Genomic DNA, 14129 nt, shown 5'->3' with positions numbered 1-14129 from the left:
TACATACTCCCAATTACTCTTCCCCTAATGAGATAGCCTGCTCTCTCCCTCCAGTCTCTCTTTTCTACCCTCTACTCTGTCATCTCCTCTCCAGGCAGGATATGCCAATGTGGTCTCAAGTGTCCACCTGATCCAAGAAGCTCACTCCTCACCAGCATACCTCTCCAACCCATTGTCCAGTTCAATCCATGTCTGAAGAGTTGGCTTTGGGAATGGTTCCTGTCCTGGGCCAACAGAGGGTCTGGGGGCCATGACCACTAGGGTCCTTCTAGTCTCAGTGAGACCATTAAGTCTGGTCTTTTTATGAGAATTTGGGGTCTCCATCCCACTGCTCTCCTGCTCCTTCAGGGGTTCTCTGTTGTGTTCCCTATCAGGGCAGTTAACAGCTGTAGCTGGGCACCATCTAGTTCTTCTGGTCTCAGGATGATGTAGTCCTTGGTTTATGTGGCCCTTTCTGTCTCTTGGGCTTGTAGTTGCCTTGTGTTCTTGGTGTTCTTCGTTCTTTGTTCCAGGTGGGTTGAGAACAATTGATGCATCTTAGATGGCTGCTTCCTAGGGTTTAAGACCCCAGATGCCACTCTTCAAAGTGAGATGCAGAATGTTTTCTTAATAGATTTTATTATGCCAATTGACTTAGATGTCCCCTGAAACCATGGTCCCCAAAGCCCCGCCCCTACTATGCTGACCTTTGAAGCATTCAATTTATTCAGGAAACTTGTTTTAGTTTAGTCCAGTTGTGTTGACCTCCCCCGTACTGTGTGTTGTCTTTCCCCTCACCTAAAGTAGTTCTTATCTACTATCTAATTAGTGAATACCTCTCTCTCCCTCCCTCCCTCCCTCCTTCTCTCCCTCTCTCTCCTAACCACAAAAGAATGTTTTCTTCTCAGTTTAAACTATTTCTCAAGCTCTTATAATAGTGGTCTTATACAATATTTGTCCTTTTGCAACTGACTAATTTCACTCAGCATAATGCCTTCCTGGTTCTTCCATGTTATGAAATGTTTCACAGATTAATCACTGTTTTTTATCGATGTGTAGTATTCCATTGTGTGACTATACCATCATTTATTTACCCATTCATCCGTTGATGGGCACCTTGGTTGCTTCCATGTTTTTGCTATTGTAAACAGTGCTGCAATAAACATGGGTGTGCATATATCTGTTTGTGTAAAGGCTCTTGTTTCTCTAGGATATATTCCAAGGAGTGGGATTGCTGGATCCTATGGTAGTTCAATTTCTAGCTTTTTAAGGAAGCGCCAAATTGATTTCCAAAGTGGTTGTACCATTTCACATTCCTATCAGCAGTGTATAAGTGTTCTAATCTCTCCACAGCCTCTCCAACATTTATTATTTTGTGTTTTTCAGATTAATGCCAGCCTTGTTGGAGTGAGATGAAATCTCATTGTAGTGTTGATCTGCATTTCTCTAATGGCTAATGATCGTGAACATTTCCTCATGTATCTCTTAGCTACCTGAACATCTTCCTTAGTGAACTGTCCATTCATATCTTTTGCCCATTTTTAAATTGGGTTATTTGTCTTTTTGCAGTTGAGTTTTTGCAGTATCATGTAGATTTTAGAGATCAGGTGCTGATCAGAAATGTCATAGCTAAAAACTTTTTCCCAGTCTGTAGGTAATCTTTTTACTCTTTTGGTGAAGTCTTTGAATGAGCATAGGTGTTTGATTTTTAGGAGCTCCCAGTTATCTAATTTTTCTTTTGCATTCTTAATAATGTTTTGTACACTGTTTATGCCACGTATTAGGGCTCCTAATGTTGTCCCTACTTTTTCTTCCATGATCTTTATCGTTTTAGATTGTATATTTAGGTCTTTGCTCCATTTTGAGCTTGTTTTTGTGCATGGAGTGAGGTATGGGTCTTGTTTCATTTTTTTGCAGATGGATATCCAGTTATGCCAGCACCATTTTTTCTTTTCCCCAGTTAACTGTTTTGGGACCTTTGTCAAATATCAACTGCTCATATGTGGATGGATTTATGTCTGGATTCTCAATTCTGTTCCATTGGTCTATGTATCTGTTGTTGTACCAGTACCAGGCTGTTTTGACTACTGTGGTGGTATAACAGGTTCTGAACTCAGGTAAAGCAAGGCCTCCCACTTTGTTCTTCTTTTTCAGTAATGCCTTATTTATCCGGGGACTCTTTCCCTTCCATATGAAATTGGTGATTTGTTTCTCCATCTCATTAAAGAATGTTGTTGGGATTTGGATCGGAATTACATTAAATGTATAGATTGCTTTTGGTAGAACAGACATTTTTATAATGTTAAGTCTTCCTATCCATGAGCAAGGTATGTTCTTCTACTTATGTAAGTCTCTTTTGGTTTCCTGCAGAAGTGTACTGTCGTTTTCTTTGTATAAGTCTTTTACATTTCTGGTAAGATTTATTCCTAAGTATTTTATCTTCTTGGGGGCTACTGTAAATGGCATTAATTTGGTGATTTCCTCTTCGATGTTCTTTTTATTGGTGTAGAGGAATCCGACTGATTTTTGTATGTTTATCTTGTACCCCGCTCTGCTGAACTCTTCTATTAGTTTCAGAAGTTTTCTGGAGGATTCCTTAAGGTTTTCTTGTATAAGATCATGTCATCTGCAAATAGAGATGCTTTTACTTCTTCCTTGCCAATCTGGATGCCCTTTATTTTTTTATCTAGCCTAATTGCTCTGGCTAGGACCTCCAACACAATGTTGAATAAGATTGGTGATAAAGGGTATCCTTGTCTGGTTCCCGATCTCAATGGGAATGCTTTCAGGCTCTCTCCATTTAGGGTGATATCGGCTGTTGGCTTTGTATAAATGCCCTTTATTATGTTGAGGAATTTTTCTTCTATTAGTATTTTGCTGAGTTTTTATCATGAATGGGTGTTGAACTTTGTCAAATGCCTTTTCTGCATCAATTGATAAAATCATGTGATTCTTGATTCTGTTTTATTTATGTGTTGGATTACATTGTTTTTCTAATGCTGAACCATCCCTGCATACCTGGTATGAATCCCACTTGGTCATGGTGAATTATTTTTTTGATATGTTGTTGAATTCTATTGGCTAGAATTTCCAACAAGACTTCTTGCTTTCCTGTAGGTGGAGGATGATAGAAAAAGAGGATAGAGGTGGGCTGAGTATTTCCCTTAATCTACGGAGTGGATGCTGGTGCCATCTACCAGTATGAGAAAGCTAGGTAAGAAGAACATTTCCTGGGGTAAGATTTTGAGGCCCCTGTTTTGGAGATGTTAGGTTTCAGAGTCATGCAGTCCTTAGTGCCTCATGTAGACCATGGGAAGGGTTTTGTGTCTGAGTCCACTCATAACCAAGTGTCCATATCTCAACTACTTGGTTGCCTCCTCTTGGTCAGTAAGAATCAAACTGTGACCTCTGAAACCGGATCTACTCCCACTTTTTCAGCTTCAAGCTAGAGGGAAAGAAGAGCACAGTCCTGGCATGTATTAATCCTTTAGGAAAAAAAAGATTCTAAACTAGGAAAATCCGCTTGTTTTGAATGAAGGTTTGCATTTGACATGAAGTGGCTAAACTACTCATCAAGACCCCAACGGCAAACTGAGCCCAAAAAGAGGGTACATCCAGAATATCTAACTCTATAAAAATAAAGAGAAACAAATAAAAGGCTCCACATGGTTCTATCATTGCTGAGATTAAAAGCGCCATGTAATCATTTTCCTCTGGTATTTTTCAATTTTTTAAATTATGCAATTTTTTCACAATTATAAAAATAAGAATGTTTATTTTTTCCACTGATTGATCACAATAATGATATTAGTACGTCTGCTAATATAACTGTAGTTAACAAGAAACTGAGAAAACAATAACAAAGTAGGAGGACTCATATTTCCCAATTACAAAATGTAAAGCTACAGTAGTCAAAACAGTCAGATACCAGTATAATGAACAACACAAAGACCAACTGAGAGTCCAGAAAGGAACCCATACATTTATGGCCAACTGATTTTCCACAAGGGCGCTAAGTCCATTTAATGGGGAAAAAATGCTCTCTTCTACCAACCTGAAACCAGAAGAACTAGATGCTGCCCAGCTACCACCAATGACTGCCCTAGTAGGGAACACAACAGAGAATGTCAGACAAAGCAGGAGAAAAATGCAGAACAGAATTCAAATTTACATAAAAAGACCAGATTTAATGGTCTGACAGAGACCGGAGGAATCCCCAAAACTATGGCGCCAGATGTGCTGTTAATGGAGAACTAAAACCATTCCCAAAGCCTACTCTTCAGACAAATATTAGACAGGACTATAAAACAAAAAAATAATACACGTGAGCAATGTGTTTCTTAGTTCAACAAGATATACAAGACCAAATGGGCAGCTTGTGTCCAGGAGCAGGATGAAAAGGTAGAAAGGGACAGAACTCATCGAATGGACACAGAGAACCCAGGGTGGAAAGGAGAAGTATGCTGTCACATTGTGGGAATTACAACAAATGTCACAAACCAATGTGTGTATAAATTTTTGAATGAGAAATTGATTTGAGCTGTAAACTTACACCTAAAGCACAATTAAAAAAAAAAAAGGAACCAAAATATGGAAAATTAAAAAGCAAAACAAAACAAAACTCTCTTCAATAAATGCTGCTGAGACAACTGGATCTCCACATACCAAAAGAATGAAGTTGAAACCACATCTCACAACACATGTCAAAATTAACTCAAAATGAATCAAAGATCTAAGTGTTAAGAAGTAAAACATAAAAGCCTTAGAACAATATATAGCTTTGGGCCCTAGTTTTCAACAATGGCTTCTTAGATATGACACCAAATAACAAGGAATAAATTAAAAAATAGATTGGACTTCATCAAAACTAAAAACGTTTGTGTACCACAAAATTTTATCGACAAAGTGCAAGGCACAACCTACAGAATGGGAGAAAATATTTGGGATCATAATATGATAAGGGTTTGGGAGGTGGAGCCAACATGGCACTATAGACAGAAGCATCATGCTGTCCCACTGCAGCAAAGACCCGAAAAAGTAAATAAAACAGATACAAACATCAGTCCTGGAACCCTAAGTATCAAATGAAGGAATGAAGAACTCGATCAAACACCGAATGGAATAAAAAGCTGACAGAGAACAGAGGAGCTACAGAGTGAAGTTCCCCTACCAGCTAATGCAGCAGGTCCACCAAGGACTGGGGACAGGGAGCAAAGGAAGGCAGCTTCACAGAGCTCCCAGCAGAAGACAGAGCCCCTGGTAACCAGGGATACAGGCTTTCCCAACCCCCACACATCTTCCCGGTACAAGGCCTTCACAGCCTTCCAACGGGCCAAGGTTGCTCAGCTGGAGAGACATCAGCTCATTGCCCCAAGGGTGGGACCTGTCCACCCCCACCAGCAGCCCCTTCAGCACCATTTTTTGTTTCTGTTTTGGTTAGTTTTTCCTTGCTTGTTTCTTTGTTTGTTGATACTGCTTTTTTGGCTTTTTTGTTTGTTTCTTTCTCTCTCCCTTCCTTCCTTTCCTTTGTCCCACCTGGCTAGCCCAGTGTGCCATTCCCTCCCTCTACTGATGGGTTGAGATTTTTTTTGTTTGTTTGTTTTTTCTGTTTCTTCTCTCTCCTTTCCTTTTTCCCACCCACCCAGCCCTGTGCACTGCCCCCACCCCTTCTCGAGGGGCTGTGCTGCACCATTCAGCTGGAGAGCCACTGCACGTGCCTCCCAAGGTCTGTACCACTGTCACCAACTGGGTCCCTCAGCACCACTTGTTTTTTTGTTTCTTCTCTCTCTCTCCCTTCCGTTTCCTTTTACCCACCCATCAACCCCATGTGCTGCCTCCCCTGCTTCTTGGCAGGCTGTGCTGTACCACTCAGTTGGAGAGCCTTTGGCAAACAGCCTCCCCAGGTTGCACTGCCCCCACAGGCCAGTTTCTTCAGAGCCATATTTTTTTATATCTCTTTATCTAACCCTTCTCTCTTTTCCTTCTCCCTCCCACCTAGGCCCTGTACTGCCTCCTGCCCTCCTGACAAGCTTGACATGCCACCCGGTGAGAGACATCAGTTCGACACCCCAATTCCGGCTGCCCCAACAGCTGGCTCTGCCACCACTATCTGTTTTTCTTTTTTGTTGTTGTCTTTATTTTTTTTTATGTATTTGTTTTTTGGTTGATTTCTTCTCTCCTTTCCGCCTCTTTCCCCCACCCACTTAGCCCATGCACTGCCCATACACCTTCTTGACAGGCTGAGCCACACCACTGGGCTGAAGTGCGACTTGAACATGACTCTGCCAGGTCTGTCCTGCCCCCACCCAATGAACCCTAACGTGTTGCCATTTTATTTACTTTTTGTGTTTTGTTTTCTCCTTCATTTTTTGTTTTTCCTTTTTGCTTCTGTTTCTCCCTCTTTATCCTCTTCCTTCACACATCCAGCTAGCTCCACACATTACACCTTCTCCTTTCTCTCCTGCATATCTGCACTATGCACTGAGTGCAGCACCCCTGAGCAGCACTGATGCAGTCCCCCAGACGCAGCCCTATACTATGCCCAGCTACAACTTGTTGAACCCAGTTCTTGCCACAAAGTACCCATTCCCACCTCTCCTCCCCTGCTGGACCCATTCAAGAGGCTCAGCACACCCCATATAGGATAGACCCCCAAAAGAAAATCACCAAGACATATCATAATCACATTTGCTAAAACTGAAGACAATGAAACAATTCTGAGAACAGCTTGAGAAAAATGAAGTCACATACAAAGGGGAAACAATAAGACTAAGCTTGGATTACTCGGCAGAAACCATGCAGACAAGAAGGTAATGGGATGGCACATATAAAATCTTGAGAGAAAAAAAAGACAGTCAAGAAAAATAAATCCTGCAAAACACTTGTTCAAATATGATGGCGAAAATCAGGACATTTCTAGATAAAGAGAAGTTAAGGGAATATGTAAAAACTAAACTTTCAAGAGTTACTACAAGGAGTTCTTCTGTAAAAGAAACAACATCAGACAACAACCTGAATCTAGGATATAAGACAGCATCAACCAGATACCAACCTAGATAAAAACCACGAGGTAACAGAAGAAATCAAAGAGGGAATAAAAAATATTCCTAGAATCAAACGAGAATGAAAACACATCATACCAAAACCTCTGGGGCAGCAAAGGCAGTACTCAGAGATCAATTTTACGAATACACGCACACATCAAAAAAGAAGGGACAAAACTCAAAACATTAGCCGTACAACTCAAACAAATAGAAAAAGAACAGCAAAATAAGCCCACAGCCACCAGAAGAAAGGAAATAATAAAGACCAGAGCAGAAATAAATGAAATAGAGAATAGAAAAACAACAGAATCAACAAAACCAAAAGCTGGTTTTATGAAAGGACCAACAAAATCGACAAACCAATGGCCAAACTGACAAAAGAAAAACAAGAGCGGACACAAATAACCCAAAGAAGAAACAAAATGGGGAACATTAGGACAGACTGAACTGAAATAAATAGGATCATAACAGAGTACTATGAGAAACAGTGCTCCAATAAATTTGAAAACCTACAGGAAATGGAGAAATTTCTAGAAACACACTACCTACCTAAACTAACACAAACTGAGGTAGAAAATCTTAACAGACTCATAATAAGAGAAGGAATTGAAGAGATGATTTAAAAAATTCCCAACAAAAAAAGTCTTGGCCCAGATGGCGTCACTGGAGAATTCTACCAAACATTCGGAGAAGAGCTTATACCAAAACTACTCAAACTATCTCAGACCACTGAAAAGGAAGGGATGCTTCTGAATTCATTCTTTGAAGCCAACATAACCCTGATACCAAAACAAAGACACCACAAAAAAAGAAAATTACAGACTATTACCTCTCATGAATATAGATGCAAAAATTCTCAACAAAATTCTAGCCAATAGAATTCAATATCATATCAAAAAAATGATATACCACGACCAAGTGGGATTCATACCAGGTATGAAAGAATGGTTCAACATTAGAAAATCAATCAACATAATCCAGCATGTAAATTTTTTAAAAAATCATGTGATCATCTCAATAGCTGCAGAAAAGGCATTTGAGAAGGTCCAACACCCATTCCTGATTAAAAAAACTCTCAATAAAACAGGTTCAGAATGCAAATTCCTCAACATAATAAAGGGCATCTATATAAAATCAACAGCTAACATCATTCTTAATGGAGAATGGCTAAAAACATTCCCCTTAAGAAGAGGAACAAGACAAGGATCACCTTTATCACCTATATCACTTAACATTGTGCTAGAAGTCCTAGCTAGAGCAATAAGGCAAGGAAAAGAAATAAAGGGCATCCAAATTGGTAATGAAGAAGTAAAACTACCCCATCTGCAAATGTTATGATGCTATACATAGGGAACCCAAAGGACTCCACAAGAAAACTACTGGAACTAACAGAAAGATTCAATAGAGTAGCAGGATACAAGGTAAACACAGTGCCATCGAGTCAATTCTAACTCATAGCACCCTATAGGACAGAGTAGAACTGCTCCATAGAGTTTCCAAGGAGCGCCTGGTGGATTTGAACTGCCGACCCTTTGGTTAGCAGCCATAGCACTTAACCACTATGCCACCAGGGTTTCCAGGATACAAGATAAACATACTAAAATCAGTTGGGTTCCTTACACCAATAAAGAGGATTATGAACAGGAAATCAGGAAAGCAGTATCATTTATAATAGCCCCTAAAAAAATAATTAAGAGTAAATCTAACCAGAGACGTAAAAGACATACACAAAGAAAGCTAAAGAATACTCCTGCAAGAAACCAAATGAGACCTACATAAATGGAAAAACGTACCATTCTCATGGATAGGTAGACTCAACATTGTAAAAATGTCGGTTGTTCCCAAAGCAAGATACAAATTCAGTGCAACCCCTAACCAAATACCAACAGGATTCTTTAAAGAGATAGAAAAACTGAGGAGGTGAAGCCAAGATGGCAGAATAGACAGACTCTTCCAGCGAGCCCTCTTTACAATGAAGACCTGAAAAAACAAATGAAACAAGTATATTAGGAGCCCTGAATATCAAAGGCAAGCTTACAAAATGAACTGAGGGGCAGCGGGAGGAAGAGACGGTTCAGAAGCAGAGAGGAGTTACCGGACCTGAATTGCAGGGAGCCCTCAGGCACCATTCCCAGGAGTCGTGGTGGCGGGCTGGTACTAGCATTTGGCAGCAGTTTCCTCAGGGAGAAGCAGCCAGTCACACAGCCTACTCACACCTCTGGAACCAGAGAAGAATGGTGCTCTCAGCAAAAGATAGGTACTTTCATACATTTTACCATGGCCCCCACGCCCAAACCGGCTTCAGTGGTTGTTGATTTCCCTGGGCCTGAGATACGCCCTGTTGAGTGCCTAGAGCCATCCTCCCAGCCTTGGAGAAGGAAAAAATTCACAACTGGGGAAAAGATAATTTGCCAGCTCCACTAATCGGGGGAGCTCAGGACAGAAGCCGTTTCTGTCCAGGCATAAACGGTCCATGGATTTTGAGTACCTCTCCCCTCTGCATGGACCTGTGTGGGCCTATTTCAGAAGAATAGGCCCTTGTTGGCAGACTCCAACCGTTTCAGCTGTGCGACAGAGAGGTGGGTGTTTGATGTTTGATATTGCTTTGCCTATTAAACAGGGTCCTCACTTACCCACATCAGGAGCCTAAGGACTGGTGGCTCCACTCAGGTCACCCAGCCACCGATGACAGGGGCCCAAGGATAACTGGTACCTCCCAGTCTCTACAACCAAAAACATTGGGTGTCCACGGTCTATCTGCAGAACCCACCCACCTGTACACTCTAGGGAACAGGGACACACTTTCCTCACTGACACGTAGGGGACAATACTCAGCTCCCTGCCTCGTTCAGAGCGTGACCCCCTGCTGCAACCAGATACAGGTACCTACACCAATCACCCCTGCCCCTCTAAGAATGTAGGACAGAACCTGTACCACACACTTGATGATCAGCTACCTGGACACCTGAGCTGAATTCATACAAGAAAAGTGAAAGGACTCCTAGACTGATATACCTGATAACAGCTCTAGCCAGCTGGGGACAGGACACAGAGCTCCAAAGGTGAAAACAATCAAGCTAGCTCACTCAAGCAACCCATTTGGACATATCAAAACAAAACAAAGCAAGAAGCTATGACACAGTAAGCAAACATAAAATAAACTAATACGATAACTTATAGATAGCTCGAAGACAACAGTCAATATCAAGTCAGATAAAGAAACAGACCATGATCGCCTCAACAAGCTCTCAAAACAAAGAATCTGGGGATCTCCTAGGTTAAAGTGGCTTCCTGGAATTACCAGGGGCAGAATACAAAAGATTAATATACAGAACGCTTCAAGACATCAGGAAGGAAATGAGGCAATATGCAGAACAAGACAAGGAATGCACAGATGAAGCAATTGAAAAAATTAAAAAGATTATTCAGGAACACAATGAAAAATTTAATAAGCTGGGAAAATCTATAGATAGACAGCAATCAGAAATTCAGAAGATTAACAATAAAATTACAGAAGTAGACAACTCAATAGAAAGAGAAGATTAGAGCAAGTAGAAGTCAGAATTTCTGAACTTGAAGATAAAGAACTTGGCATTAATATATTTGAAGAAAAATCAGATAAAAGAATTTTAAAAAATGAATAAACCTTAAGAATCACGTGGGACTCTGTCAAGAGAAATAACCTACCTGTGAATGGAGTACCAGAACTGGGAAGGATAACAGAAAATACAGAGAATTGTTGAAGATTCATCGTCAGAAAACTTCCCTGATATGGTGAAAGATGAGAAGGTATCTATCCAAGATGGTCATCAAACTCCACATAAGGTGGATGTGAAAAGAAAGTCATCAAGACATACTATAATCAAGCTTGCAAAACCAAAGATAAAGACAGAATTTTAAGAGCAGCTAGGGATAAACAAAAAGTCACCTGCAAAGGAAAGCCAATAAGGACAAGCTCGGACTACTCACCAAAAACCATGCAGGCACACAAGGCAATGGGATGACTTACATAAAAAATTTAAAGAAAAAAATTGCTAGTCAAGAATCATATATCCAGCAAAACTGTCTCTCAAATATGAAGGTGAAATTAGGACATTTCCAGATAAACAAATTTTAGAGAATTCGTAAAAAACAAACAAAAACTACAAGAAATACTAAAGGGAGTTCTTTGGTTAGAAAATCAATAATATCAGGTATCAACCCAAGACTAGAACACTGGGCAGAACTATCAGAAGTCAGCCCACATAAGGAAATCAAAAAAATAAATCAAGATTAAAAAAACCCTCCAAACAGGGTAACAGCAATGTTATTATGTAAAAGAAGGTAACATTACAACCATAAAGAAAGACTAGGAAATGTAGTCATAGATCTTCCATATGGAGAGGAAGACAAAGTGACACCAAGAAATAAAATTTAGGTTCCAATTTAGAAAAATACAGGTAAATTTTTTTTTTAAAGGTAACCACAAAGGAGACAAACTATCCTACACATCAAAATAAAATACAAGAAAAAAAGAGACTCAGCAAAAACAAAATCAACAACAACAAATATGAGGAAAGGGCAATATATGAAGACAATCTACTCAGCACATATAGATTAAATGGGAAGAAGAAAATGTCACAAAAAAAAAGGCATCAAAATGATAGCACTAAATTCATATCTATCCATAATTATGCTGACTGTAAATGGACTAACTGCATCAATAAAGAGACACAGAGTAGCAGAATGGATTAAAAAACACCATCCATCTATGTGCTGTCTGTAAGAGACACATCTCAGACTTAGAGACAGAAACAAATTAAAACTCAAAGGATGGAAAAAAATATATCAAGCAAACAACAATCAAAAAATAGCAGAACTGCCAATATTAATTTCTGACAAAATAGACTTTAAAGTTAAACCCATCAGAAAGAATAAGGAAGGACACTATATAATGATTAAAGGAACAATACACCAAGAAGATATAATCATATTAAATATTTATGCACCCAATCACAGGGCTGCAAGATACATAAAACAAACGCTATCAGCATTGAAGTGAGATAGCTCCACAATAACAGTAGGGAATTTCAACACACCACTTTCGGTGAAGGACAGGACATCCAGAAAGAAGCTCAATAAAGACATGGAAGATCTAATTGTCACAATCAACCAACTTGACCTCACAGACATATACAGAACACTCCACCCAACAGCAACCAAGTATACTTTCTTTTCTAGTGCACAGGGAACGTTCTCTAGAATAGATCACATATTAGGTCATCAAGCAAGCCTTAGCAGAATCCAAAACATTGAAATATTACAAAGCATCTTCTCTGACCAAAAGGCCACAAAAGTGGTAATCAATAACACAAAAAGCAGGGAAAAGAAATCAAACACTTAGAAACTGAACAATACCCTGCTCAGAAAAGACTGGATTATAGAAGACATTAACGATGGAATAAAGAAATTCATAGAATCCAATAAGAACAAAAACACTTCCTATCAGAACCTTTGGGACAGAGTGAAAGCAGTGCTCAGAGGTCAACTTATATCAATACAAAAATAAAAAAGGGCCAAAATCAAACAATTATCCCTACAACTTGAACAAATAGGAAGAGAACAACAAAAGAAATCTTCAGGCACCAGAAGAAAACAAATAATAAAAATTAGAGCAGAACTAAATGAAATAGAAAACAGAAAAACAATTGAAAGAATTAACAAGACCAAAAGCTGGTTCTCTGAAAAAATCAACAAAATTGATAAACCATTGGGCAAACTGACAAAAGAAAAACAGGAGAGGGAGAAAAAAACCCAAATAAGAAATGAGATGGGCAATATTACAACAAACCCGACTGAAATTAAAAGAATCATATCAGATTACTATGAAAAACCATACTCTAACAAATTTGAAAACCTAGAAGAAATAGATGAATTCCTAGAAATACACCGAAATTAACACAAACACAGGTAGAACTAAATAGACCCATAACAAAATGAGACATTGAAAAGGTAGTCAAAAAACTCCAACAAAAAAAAACCCCTAGCCCGGATTGCTTCACTGCAGATTTCTACCAAAGTTTCAAAGAAAAGTTAACACCACTACTACTAAACGTAATTCAGAGCATAGAAAAGGACGGAATACTTCCAAACTCATTCTATGAAACCAGAATATCCCTGATAGCAAAACCAGGTAAAGACACCACAAGAAAAGAAAATTACAGACATATATCCCTCATGCACACAGATGCAATGATCCTTAACAAAATTCTAGCCAGTAGAATTCAATAACATATCAAAAAAAAAATCTACCAGGACCAAGTGGGATTCATAGCAGGTATGCAGGGATGGTTCAACACTACAAAAACAATTAACGTAATCCATCATATAAATAAAACAAAAGACAAGAATTGCATGATTTTATCAAATGATGCGGAAAAGGCATTTGACAAAGTTCAACCCCATTCGTGATAAAAATTCTCAGCAAAATAGGAATAGAAGTAAAATTCCTCAACATAATAAAAAGCATTTATACAGGGCCAATAGCCAACATCCTAAATGGAGAGAGCCTGAAAGCACTCCCCTTGAGATCGGGAACCAGACAAGGACGCCCTTTATCACCGCTCTTATTCAGCATTGTGCTGGAGGTCCTAGCCAGAGCAATTAGGCTAGATAAAGAAATAAAGGACATCCAGATTGGCAAGGGAGAAGTAAAAGCAAGTCTATTTGCAGATGACATGATCTTATACACAGAAAACCCTAAGGAATCCTCCAGAAAACTACTGAAACTAATAGAAGAGTTCAGCACAGTATTGGGATACAAGATAAACATACAAAAATCAGTCGGATTCCTCTCCACCGACAAAAAGAACATCGAAGAGGAAATCACCAAATCAATACCATTTACAGTAGACCCCAACAAGATAAAATACTTAGGTATAAGTCTTACCAGAGATGTGAAAGAGTTATACAAAGAAAACTACAAAGCATTTCCGCGAGAAACCAAAAGAGACTTACTAAGTGGAAAAATATACCTTGCTCATGGATAGGAGAACTTAACTTTATAAAAATGTCTATTCTACCAAAAGCAATTTACAGATTTAATGCAATTCCAATCCAAATTTCAAC

At 39.2% G+C, this 14129-nt stretch overlaps 2 protein-coding genes across 13 annotated transcripts in view; one reads left to right on the top strand and one right to left on the bottom strand.

Annotated features, from left to right (window-relative positions):
- Nucleotides 1-14129, top strand: part of LOC126072284 (zinc finger protein 420-like) — a 160954-nt gene that overhangs the window by 99388 nt on the left and 47437 nt on the right. The gene's annotated exons all lie outside the window — the stretch shown is intronic.
- The window catches only part of LOC126072288 (zinc finger protein OZF-like), a 60462-nt gene that overhangs the window by 35603 nt on the left and 10730 nt on the right, over nucleotides 1-14129 (bottom strand). For 2 of the 12 annotated variants that reach the window (XM_049877188.1, XM_049877196.1), the window contains one exon: nucleotides 9123-9240. The exons of 9 other annotated variants lie outside the window; for them this stretch is intronic. The gene's annotated coding sequence lies outside the window, so the exon portion shown is untranslated. Of the gene's footprint in view, nucleotides 1-9122; nucleotides 11424-14129 lie in introns of those variants that run through there. One more of the 12 variants, XM_049877194.1, reaches the window with a different exon arrangement.

The sequence above is a fragment of the Elephas maximus genome, chromosome 3 (genome assembly GCF_024166365.1).
Source record: "Elephas maximus indicus isolate mEleMax1 chromosome 3, mEleMax1 primary haplotype, whole genome shotgun sequence".
Classification (NCBI taxonomy): Eukaryota; Metazoa; Chordata; class Mammalia; order Proboscidea; family Elephantidae; genus Elephas; species Elephas maximus.
This window is presented reverse-complemented; position numbering and strand designations above follow the sequence as displayed.